Genomic DNA, 12,815 nt, shown 5'->3' on the forward strand with positions numbered 1-12,815 from the left:
GCGTGCGTGCGTGCGTGCGTGCGTGCGTGCGTGCGTGCGTGTGTGTGTGTGTGTTTGTTTGTGTGTCTCCAGAAAACAACTGACCTCCATGGCTTTATCCGGTTCATGTTTCTTTTCCTCACAGACCCCCCTCTACTTCACATTATGTAAAGTATATTCTATGCAGGCATTCCCTCCACTTACCGCTAGCCAATTTAACAACCGCTACTTTGCTACACGGTAAGACAGCATTCTTATTTAATGCAGGAGTATATTTTGCAAAAGCCAAAACACCATTACAGTCCACTGTCTTAATTGACAGCTACAGTTAGAAGTGCTTCTATCCATACAGTGTCTACTAACCCCTTTCCCAATTTGGCAACTAGCAATAGCCCAACAATAATGGCTTAAAAACTGAAAATTGCTTTTCTTGGAGTAATGGCTTTGTCAAGTTGAAGAGAAAGGAGAGATGGAAAGAGGCAGTTTTGGGGCAGGTGGGTCTGTTTATGACACTGGGCTGCTTTTCAAATTCCCTGTCTGTCTGTCAATCTTGCATTAAAATGTCTCCATAGTGTTGGGATATAGTATACTCCTATATACAATGCTCTCTATCATATATAACACAGCTGATATGGAGGTATTGTGTGTTGGGAGGAGCACACAGCAGGACTCAGAGAGGCTTCCCCAGTAGATGTCAGTAGAACATTCCAAGCCCAAATGTTTCAACTCCACTGTTTGCTTTGGAATGACCCCCAGAATAACCAATGCCAAGCCTTGTGAAAGGAAGTGAATGGGAATAATAATGGACAATATCATGAGGGAAACAAACAGACAAACACACTGAGAGCTTGTGAACGATAACATCCCTGTTATACAAGATCTAATCGTAGAAAATAATTATTTCCAGACGTCGCTTAGATCATTGTCTCATAATAAAAAGATCCCATCAGCTTCACAGTGAATTGGAACAACAAGAGATGTACTGTACATCTCAAGAGGCCAGAACATGCCATTACAAACAATCCTTTGCACCGTGCCTTGTGCTGAAACAACAGCCAATAAGAATTTAGAGGTTGAGAGGGTGGGATATAGGAGATGACAGTGTAAAGTGTAAAGTACATGCATGTGTGTGATGGGCTGTACATGTAAACAAAGGTCGGCTGCTGCTCGGTAACCGTTATCTTGCCCTTGTTATGTTACAGCCTTATTCTAAAATGTATTCTATCTTTTTTCCTAATCAATCTACACACAATACCCCATAACAACAAAGCGAAAAGAGGTTTTTAGAATGTTTGAAAATGTATTACAAATAAAAACAGAAATACCATATTTACATAAGTATTCAGACCCTTTGCTATGAGACTCGAAATTGAGCTCAGGTGCATCCTGTTTCCATTCATCATCCTTGAGATGTTTCTACAACTTGATTGGAGTCCACCTGTGGTAAATTCAATTGATTGGACATGATTTGGAAGGGCATACCGTACACATGTCTATATATGGTCCCACAGTTGACAGTGCATGTCAGAGCAAAAACCAAGCCATGAAGTCGAATGAATTGTCCGTAGAGCTCCGAGACAGGATTGTGTCGAGGTACAGATCTGGAGAAGGGTACCAAAAGGGCCTTAGTCTGGGAGGTGACCAAGAACCCGATGGTCACTCTGACAGAGCTCTAGAGTTCCTTTGTGGAGATGGGAGAACCTTCCAGAAGGACAACCATCTCTGCAGCACTCCACCAATCAGGCCTTTATGGTGGAGTGGCCAGACGGAAGCCACTCCTCAGTCAAAGGCACATGACAGCCCGCTTGGAGTTTCCAAAAGGCACCTAAAGACTCACAGACCATGAGAAACAAGATTCTCTGGTCTGATGAAACCAAAATGTTATTATTTTGCCTGAATGCCAAGCGTCACGTCTGGAGGAAACCTGGGACCATCCCTACAGTGAAGCATGGTGGTGGCAGCATCATACTGTGGAGATGTTTTTCAGCGGCAGGGACTGGGAGACTAGTCAGGATCGAGGGAAAGATGAATGGAGAAAAGTACAGAGAGATCCTTGAAAAAAACCTGCTTGAGAGCACTCAGGACCTCAGACTGGGACGAAGGTTCACCTTCCAACAGGACAACGACCCTAAGCACACAGCCAAGACAAACAAAGGAGTAGCATCGGGACAAGTCTTTGAATGTCCTTGAGTGGCCCAGCCAGAGCCTGGACTTGAACCCGATCTAACATCACTGGAGAAACCTGAAAATATCTGTGCAGCAACGCTCCCCATCCAACCTGACAGAGCTTGAGAGGATCTGCAGAGAAGAATGGGAGAAACTCCACAAATAAAGGTGTGCTAAGCTTGTAGCGTCATACCCAAAGGTGCTTCAACAAAGTACTGAATAAAGGCTCTGAATACTTCTAAAAACCTGTTTTTGCTTTGTCATTATGGGGTATTCTGTGAAGATTGATGGGGGGAGAAAAACAATTAAATACATTTTAGAAAAGGATGTAACATAACAAAATGTGGAACAATTCAAGAGGTCTGAATACAGTCCAAATACACTGTACATGAGGGTGACTAGGTGCTGGTTGGAGCATTTTGCATTTTTCAAACACCTGAAACAGCCTTTTCCTGCAATCTAGACCCATAATCATTATGCTTTATTAAACGTAAAAAATAAGTATTTTTTTCTGCATATCTTAACATGCTTCTTGAGCTGTCTGTATCCTCCTGACTGGGGGTTCTTTTTTTAAAGAAACTAAATATTCTTCTCTGTATTTCTGCTCAAATCTGGGTAAAAGATTGAAATGAATGTGAGTCTTATCAGTACATTTAGTAATTGCTTGCTTTTCTAAAGTGTACCAACCTTGTCAGAAATCATGCCAGCTAAGATAGTTAGACAAGCTAGCTACTCTAACTTGATTGATAGCCTGTATGCCATCAAAATTGCTTGGTGGGTAGTAGTATTACAAAGAAACAACAACAATAAATAAAAAATGAAACAGGATAAATCTGAGGGCGCCCATGTGCTCCCTATGGTCTTGACGCCTCTGTGCGCAGTCAATGCAGCGCTCATAGAGCATTAGGAGACATTGTTCTGGGGTAGGTTAAGTCGTTTTAACCAGCGGCTAAGCAAATCTCATATCATTGAGAGTGCTGTGCAGTTCAGCACGTACGGTCAAATGGCTAAACTCCTTTTAATCCTCCTCTACAGAGGTGTGTTTTGAAGACGATCAGCCAGCAGCTTTACCTTCTTATTGACTTTCTCCCACAGTTTTCTTGCTCAGGCGTCGTGTGCGCTCTCCATGGTGCTGAAAGGCATCCACGCAATCCGCTCAAACAAACAGCCTTGGCTACCCAGACGACATTTCACAAGTAATGCAAATCAATTTTAGGCACATACAGCGCACAAACAATGCAACCATGATAGGACATATATCATTTGTGTAGTATACAATATAATTATCACGCAGTTTGCAACTCTGCATACAATCAGTGTATAACATCACCATCGGTTTTGTTCGTCAAAAAGCAAGACAGGTACGCAGTGGATTTCACCGGCAACAAATATTCTATGAAATTCTGCACTGTGCACCGCCCCCCTCTAACTCTCCCGCTCTCTCTCTCTCTCTGTCTCTCACATACGCGGTCTCCTCCCTCGCCACTTTCTCCAGCCAAGAAGCTACCTTTACCTCCCCAGCTTTATTCTACAAGCATGTCCTCAGACTCGCAGCCGTGTGATGAAGCGAACCAACTAACTTCCAGAGAGCACCGGATGAAGGAAACCCGCTGCACGAGTAGCAGAAAAGCCTGAGAGCAGGTAATTAACTCAACAACATATGTCCCGCAAATCTTAAGGATGTTTGGTTAGAGAATGGAGAGAAATGCGCACGATAAAACTCGCTCAGTCAGTGTACCGGCGCATAACATTCGTGTGTAATGTAATCGTGCAATCTTTATAGTAGTCTGTACATTTGGAAGTTTTTATATCAATTTACTTGGGATACATGTATAATGTATCAACATCAGTCGTGGCAGGATACTGACAGAAATTTGTGCGCAACAAGCAAGGTTCGACATGACCTATGATATATGAGGGTCCTTCTTGGGCATTCACTACATTATACTGAATCAACCGATACTATACAATAGACAATGTCTTATAGGAGTCATATTTCCTATCGGAGGATGTAATAAACGTGTTCATCAGTGACATGGAAGTGGAGATGGTTTGCGCTTTAGACATAGATATCTGTATATTGTGCCATGCCATGATGCGGAATGGAATTGTCACATTGCGCAATGAAATTCAGCTTAGCAAATAAATAAATGATCATAGTGCTATGGAGATTGCTATCTATAACCTGCTGTTTTCGTCAATATTGGAATGATTCTCTTTTATTTTAGAAAAGTAAAAAGTATTTTATTCTCATATGATCCATATCTTCTTTTCAGTAGATTGTTTCTGCATCCGACAAAAATGAAACGATATACAATGTTACGATAATAATCTTTAATTAGTTGTCTTAATAATTACAATGATCATAAATTGAATATTACATTTTCCACCATTTGCATGTCTGTTGCCGATCCATCCATGGAACGGTTCCTTTCTCTATAGGAATGGTATTGCGCATCCCCGTGCCAGGCACCTCTCCAGCAAGACTGCAAGCATTTCGTGAGAGTTGGCTAATTGTTTTTCAAAGCAAGTTCAACAGTATCGAATTTCCCGCTTGGGCTAGTACAACTGTACTAGCCCAAGCGTTAAGATGTTGCGTTAAGATGTTATTCTATTGTGCGACACAAAGAGGGTATACCATTTACATATGCAATTGATATGTGTTTTGTATATGTTAATGTGTTTATATATTTTAAATAAAAATATAAAATAATCGTAGTTATTTTACAGTGAAGTATGAAGCATCCGGAAGTTGACGCATGATTTTGACTCGATGTCCTTGATTTGGAGACCTTCATACCTCGTGCAAATACGACTCTGTCCATACAGAATGGTATTGCTGTGTCCCCTACCCCACAAAGGAAGACAGGGAATAGTTTGTAGATTTCGTCGTCAGCCTCCATTAATTTATGCATCCCACCATCATAACGATAAATGGACAGCACGCTGCATGAACATACGTGCTGAAATATGTGAAAGAGTGGATCTTCAATTATTTCACCCAATGCGCAATGAGTTTACTCATGGTTGTTTTGCAGTGGTGGTGAGAGAAGGGGATCGATTTAATGACAAACAACAGGGTTTGTTCGACTGTGATGAAGCTGCATGTCTCGCTGAATGTGCGCGTAAAAGCGCACTTGGCACTGAGCAAGCAACCCCGAAGGATGAGTTTGGAATATGGCTGGTGCATGTTGACACAGATTAGCAGATTGTATGATTGTATAACTGACAGCATTAACAGGATTGAAATTAGTGAGCGATTCCAGATTTCTCAACAGATCAAATAAGGGGGCTTGCCTCATTATCGTGGTTGCATGACGTGTTCCGAAATTGCGTCAAAATCAAGTTTTGAAATGAGCCACTGCTTTTGTGTTTTGAGGTCGCTGGAAGCTGTGTCAAGCCTTTTGAGGTTGGAAAATAAAAATGTGCTTTGCATCGATTACCATCTCCATGTGATGTATGGGTCCCTGTGATCTCCAATATAAAACTCTGGTCACACTGCGGGAGAATAAATGTGCCTGGCTATTCATAAATTGCCCCTTAGACTCACATAAGGATAAGGATATGCATTTATCAGATCGGGTTAAAGACACACTGTCTCGACTGTCCCATCTGTAACCTGTGAAATATGATTGTTTTTGATCGAGTTGATAGGTGATGAGAAAAAAAACATGATTTATTTTATAGGTGAAGAATCTGTGCTTGCATTACTTATTGGTCTCCCAAGTCTAAATGACGTTGGCCATTTAACAGATTGGATAGGGGGCGAACCCTTTGAAGACGGATGCAAATGTGTCTCTTGTTAATGTGTCTGGTGTGTTTGATTAATTAGTGCACTTGATGCATTTGAGGTCCAGGTGCAGGTTGAAAAACGTGGTCATCATTTATAACATAAAGGCACGGACTCTGCACTCTCTCTTTTACGTGCGTAAGTGCACTGGTAATTATTAGGAACAATGTGACCCTGAATTCATTGTTGAAATTAATTGGTTTTGTGAGATAAAGACTGGGCAGACAACGCTAGACCAATTGAATACTGAATAATTGTTGGTAGTGGTTTGGTTCTTGCAAAGTGTATTTGGTTCTGGTACAGCTTGGCTGATAGGGTGCATTCTGGTGCTCACAATTAAGAGCCTTTAACAGAATGGTTATTTGTATTGCCTTTGCGCAATATTCGCAAAATAACATGCACGAGTAACCTAAAGTCAGCAAAAAAAGAAACGTCCCTTTTTCAGGACCCTGTCTTTCAAAGATAATTTGTAAAAATCCAAATAACTTCACAGATCTTCATTGTAAAGAGTTTGAACACTGTTTTCCATGCTTGTTCAATGAACCATAAACAATGAAGGAACATGTACCTGTCGTTAAGACACTAACAGCTTACAGAAGGTAGGCAATTAAGGTCACAGTTATAAAAACTTAGGACACTAAAGAGGCCTTTCTACTGACTCTGAAAAACACCAAAAGAAAGATGCCCAGGGTCCCTGCTCATCTGCATGAACGTGCCGTAGCCATGCTGCAAGGAGGTATAAGGACTGCAGATGTGGCCAGGGCAATCAATTGCAATGTCCGTACTGTGAGACGCCTAAGACAGCTCTACAGGGAGACAGGAGGGACAGCTGATTGTCCTCGCAGTTGCAGACCACGTGTAACAACACCTGCACAGGATCGTACATCTGAACATTACACCTGCGGGACAGGTACAGGATGGCAACAACAACTGCCTGAGTTACACCAGGAACGCACAATCCCTCCATCAGTGCTCAGACTGTCCGCAATAAGCTGAGATAGGCTGGACTGAGGGCTTGTAGGCCTGCTGTAAAGCAGACATCACCGGCAACAACGTTGCCTATAGGCACAAACTCACCATCGCTGGACCAGACAGGACTGGCAAAAAGTGCTCTTCACTGACGAGTCGCGGTTTTGTCTCACCAGGGGTAATGGTCGGATTCGCGTTTATCGTTGAAGGAATGAGCGTTACACCGAGGCCTGAACTCTGGAGCGGGATCGATTTGGAGGTGGAGGATCCGTCATGGTCTGGGGCGATGTGTCACAGCATCATCGGACTGAGCTTGTTGTCATTGCAGGCAATCTCAATGCTGTGCATTACAGGGAAGACATCCTCCTCCCTCATGTGGTACCCTTCCTGCAGGCTCATCCTGACATGACCCTCCAGCATGACAATGCCACCAGCCATACTGCTCGTTCTGTGTGTGATTTCCAGCAAGATAGGAATGTCAGTGTTCTGCCATGGCCAGCGAAGAGCCCGGATCTCAATCCCATTGAGCACGTCTGGGACCTGTTGGATCAGAGGGTGAGGGCTAGGGCCATTACCACCAGAAATGTCCGGGAACTTTCAGGTGCCTTGGTGGAAGAGTGGGGTATCATCTCACAGCAAGAACTGGTAAATCTGGTGCAGTCCATGATGAGGAGATGCACTGCAGGACTTAATGCAGCTGGTGGCCACACCAGATACTGACTGTTACTTTTGATTTTGATCCCCCCTTTGTTCAGTGACACATTATTCAATATCTGTTTGTCACATGTCTGTGGAACTTGTTCACTTCATGTCTCAGTTGTTGAATCTTGTTATGTTCATACAAATATTTACACATGTTAAGTTTGCTGAAAATAAACGCAGTTGACAGTGAGGGGACGTTTCTTTTTTTGCTGAGTTTAGTTCAATTTCCAGAGGAAAATATGATTGTTTTTTGTACAGCACTGCCATGTACAGTACAGACCCGGAATACATTTGGTGTATTTCGTTTTTCAATATGACGTGCTTGCCATCAGCTATGGTGCAGATCAGACACACACCATTGCATCAGATTATTTGTATCCTACATTATTATGTGAGCGAGCTTTTGAGAGGGTGCGTATCTTCTACCTCGTATTTCCTGTCACAAACATCACATTTCTGAAAATACACAAAGGCCCTTATATAATTGCTGAAAAGCTTACTCAACTGATTTTTCCTGATTCCCTCCTCCACCTTAGGTGGGGTGAGCAGCAGTACAATTGTATAGTCTTTTACAGTTTAAGATGTATTAGGCTGCATGGTCAACGGGTCACGCAGCACAGTCCTAGCAATTTGTGCTTAAATATTGCACAATTCTTTAAGCTGTCAGTGTAATCCATACAATACGTTGTGGACTTATCCACAGGTAAATACTTTAGCTATTTTCTTATTGGTTATCATACTTTATGCAAGCTGTGCCGATCGAGGTTGTTTTAGAAAGGACACGGGTTTTTTTACCACTTATGGTAACATTTGCTGGTATTTGCATGTACTGCTTCAGTAAAGATTTACTGAGGTTACACATCGAGGACACAATCACTACATTACTATGAAAATATTCCCATCATTATACATGATCGATATCACATTAGAGACGCAACCACTAAAGAGTAAGCATCATTTCCCTGTGCCGTTGTGGTTAATGACCATGATTATCTCATACTGTACTGTAAAGGCATATACTAACGCTTAGGGTAACATGCTGTATAGGGCTCATACCCTATATTCTATAGACTTGGAGATCTGTATCAGTGTGAATATGTTATGTTGCATATTGGCTGCTGTGCATGACATGCTGGCTGACTAACAATGTGAGTAAAGAGGAAGAATGGGATTTGAGTTTGTGTGTAGGGAGAAGCTATGGATTTATTCATTTTTACCTATGAGGTCGTTTTTTATACGTGTTCATTTTTGTTTTACACTCATTCTCCAACGTATCTACACCAACCATGAGATAGATGTTGAGTTTGTTCAAAGTCATCCCACAAAAGGTGGGACATATTGACGGGCTATATTTATTTGGCAGAGAGAGTTACCATTCAGTGAGATGCTATTTGTGTGTTTTCTCTATAGGGGCATCCCAAGTTGACCCCATCCGGAGACTTCTTCCTGGGCTGAATACAATGGAGACTGTTTGACAGTGAAAGTGGAGGTTTACTGTACAGTAGCTCAGCTGGATTTCCTCACCCCTTCATGACATGCAGTGAGCCGATGCCACCAGCAGGTATGGTGGACAATTGTAATTAAGATTAATGACCTATTGTGCTTTTTAAGTTGTTGCTGCTCCAGAACCTATTAGGTAGTTAGACTTTTCCTAGATAGATTTCATGTTTTGCATATTAGCCATCTATAGAGTTATGGTCTGTTAGGAGAGCAGCAAGTGTCTGCTTGAGAGGGGCCACTTGAACAGCTCTTGAAGTCATACAGGTTCCCTGCCTCACTTGATAGAGCCGCTGTTTAGGAGCAGAGTAACCTAAGGTAGCAGGCATAAAGTAAACACCTGAGCGGGGTCGCCACATCCAGTTTTCACGGGGAAAGGAAGCTAGGTTGAAAATACTGTATCCCTGAAAACAGGATGTTTCCCCGCTGAGGGTGGGAGCAGAACAGGCATGATGATTACTCACTTGTTTAATACAATTGCAAAGTTAACACATAATGCACTCCTAGCTTTGCCTATACTTTCCCACCATGTGCGCATCATGTATGCTCACTTTTAAATGAACCCAGGCTCTAATGGAAAGTTTGAGAGGCTGGCACCAGGGGTGCATTTGACATAGCAGCGAGGAGCAAAGGTGTCTTTTTAAAAGTTTACGTTTAGTCGGTTATGTGTTTGATTCAACGGACATAGGCCTTTAGAGCAGTAACCCAGCGGTGGTGCGGCTAATCAAGCGGTGGTGCGGTGCACATCAGTGGAGCTGAGAGATGGCACCAGTTGAAAGGAATGCCTGATTATCACGCTTTCAACCACAGCAGGCTGCCACATTTACACTGAGCTGCTGGTGTTAAATCACACTTTTTAATAGTATTCTTATGCAATTAAAATGTTATTTTTGCTTTGTATGGATAAGCTGAGGCACCAGCGATGGAGGCTTGTTAAGGAAGAGGATGTAATTAAGCTAAAATGGGAGAATGGAATAAGAGCATGTGCAAATCTTCCACTCTAACGTGTTGAGCACAATGGAGCAGTAGGATGTTTAGCAAGTCCTCTCTAGACGGTTTCTTGAGCAGCTACATTGACCATGCTAGTCACCGTCACTAGCACTGTGAAGTATGGATCAAATAAAATAGTGTAATTGCATTTCCTACAAAGACTATAGGAGGTCGTTGAACTAAGCGGTATGTCGTGTGTTTTTTTCTTCTTCTGTGCATAAAAAATGTTGAAGAGATGTAGTGACCCTGTAATTGGTTGTAAAACCCAAGCTTGCCGTTTAGTATTTCAGGGCTCTCTAGTCAATACGGTGGGAATTTCACTACCTCAGAAGAACCCAGTGATGATTGTAGTGTAAAAGCTTGATAGAATACATCAGAAGCCATTACTCTTCAAAATTGGTTCTAGGTGATCTGTTTAGTGCCCCACAGAGGGAGACCTGAATACATTAAATCATGCAGGTTGGCATTTATTGGGATGACTTATGTACTGGAGGAAGCTCTGCAGGGTAGTGACTAGCTGGCACTGCCACAAAGTCATACAATTGGATTTTAAACGTTACCCTAACCATAACCTTAACCCTTACCGAAACTCTAACCTGTACTACACTGCTAACCTTATGCCTAACCCTAACCTTAAATTCAGACCAAAAAGCACATTTTTGTTTTCATGGTTTCTTAACAATATATAGCCAATTTTGACTTTGCCACTGGCCCATCTAGTGGAAATCGCTCAGCTCCGCCTCCAGGACAAGATTCATCCCACTAAACGTCAACATGCTTTAATCATGGCCGGAGAAACTGTAAGATCTGTTGATATCATTGTAATGAATCATCCACGCTGTATCTCTCTCTCTAAGACCCTTTCCTGGTCTCCTCCCTCTGAAATAGGCAGGCTTCTAAAAGGTTGCAGTGTCTTTATGGTGCACCGTGACGCTGTTCCATTCTAATCAAGAGGCTTCACTGCATCACCCTTGGGCTAGCAGCTAGCCTATCAGCTATTGTTGGGACACAGCTTAGAGATGGAAGAAAGACCTTCCCCACTGCTGTCTGTAAACAGTGCCGAATCCTTTGTTGTACCATAACAGAGACCCAAGAATGCTTAGTAATAGTAGTACTACTATGTAGTAGTACCATCGATATCACAAGATATTTCTCTGCCTGTTTTCGGTTCTCAGACACAGCTGAAGAAGCCTCAGGTGTTCATAAGTCCTGCCACTCATCCAGTAATAATTCCGGCTCCCATTCCCGGTGCTCAATTGCACTAAGCCTCGGCACCGGATAAATCCGTCCCTGCGCTTCTAGCTCCATTATTATTGGCTCCATAAACATTCAGCACTCCCCGCTCCCGTTGGAACCATGGTGCAGCAGTGACATTGTAATTTTCCAACCAGATCTAATTCCTCCATGATGTGGGATTGGAAGATTGGAAGACAGAAGACATGGAGAGATGGAGAGATGGTTTTCCCTCCCTGCCCTCTGACCTCTTACACACAGGTTGGCTATTGGAGTTACATTTGATGGCGAGGGTCACAGAGAATGAGTCCAAGAGGGGAAAGTACTGTATAAAGGGGAGATTATTTTTCCCAATCCCCCCCTAGACTCAGTAGGTAGAGAATGATACAGCCAGCCTGGCTCATCTGGCTGTTATTGTTATCAACTCTGCCCAGAGAGAATATACTGCTCTATAGGGACGTTTTCCACTACAGTGCTACTGCTGTTGCTGCTGCTGACCCTGTGGATGTTTGTGAGGGAGCCTTGTGTCAATTTCTCCTCTTTTGGGTTATGAACACTAACGAACAATTAGACAGGAAGAGAGACGATGATACAAGGCTGAAAAATGTCTCCCTAAAGTCCTGGTGAGTTTGAGCTCTTTCAGGCAGAGCCTGACAGGACTGGGCCTTTAATCATTCACAGCCACTAACAGGACCGGTGAGACTGTCTGAATCGGTTTGTGTTATGTCAGAAAGAAAGAAAGACAGCATCTCAAACATTTGACATACACACTCCAGGAAGCACGTACAGATACACACACACTTACACTCATGGACACACAACACGCACGCACACACACACACACACAATACACACATACACACACACACATACACACACACACACACACACACACAAACTCCTATGCCCGTCCTTTTCTCTTGATTCACCATTCCCTGAATCACTGTCATCATCTCTCTTTCCTGTTTCTCATCTACACTCTTAGAAAAAAGGTGCTATCTAGAACCTTAAAGTGTTCTTCAGCTCTCCCCATAGGAGAACCCTTTGAAGAACCCTTGTTTGTTCCAGGTAGAACCCGTTTGGGTTCCATGTAAAACATTTTCTATAGAGGACTCTACATCAAACCCAAGAGTTCCATCTGCAACCAAAAAGGGTTCTCCGAGTGTACCTTACAATGATGACCTCTTTATCCTGGATACTGGGCTCCACACAAAGGTTGACATGTCTACCAAGGGGATAGGTTAATCATGTGTATTTCTTTAATTAATTCAGCATTTCCCCTGTCTTAGTGGATCTGTTGTTTTCCCATCCTCAGCCATTCACTTTCAACAACTAAGTGCTTTGAGCCCCTATTTAAAGGACTAACGTGGTTTTAAAGGTCATTCTCACACTTTAAATTCAATTGTACTCCTAAAAGGCCTAAACATCTTAATTACAAATCCTATTATTGTAAACCTCTGTGATTCTACGTCACCTTTGCCCTGGTCCT

General features: G+C 42.6%; 1 protein-coding gene across 1 annotated transcript in view; it reads left to right on the forward strand.

Annotated features, from left to right (window-relative positions):
• The first annotated feature begins 3,606 nt into the window (after positions 1–3,606).
• The window catches only part of LOC106576423 (muscarinic acetylcholine receptor M2), a 79,904-nt gene continuing 70,695 nt past the window's right edge, over positions 3,607–12,815 (forward strand). Inside the window, exons 1-2 of the mRNA XM_045699970.2 lie at positions 3,607–3,786; positions 9,017–9,167. The gene's annotated coding sequence lies outside the window, so the exon portion shown is untranslated. The remainder of the gene's footprint in view (positions 3,787–9,016; positions 9,168–12,815) is intronic.

This window comes from Salmo salar, chromosome 17 (assembly GCF_965601325.2).
Source record: "Salmo salar chromosome 17, fSalSal1, whole genome shotgun sequence".
Lineage (NCBI taxonomy): Eukaryota > Metazoa > Chordata > Actinopteri > Salmoniformes > Salmonidae > Salmo > Salmo salar.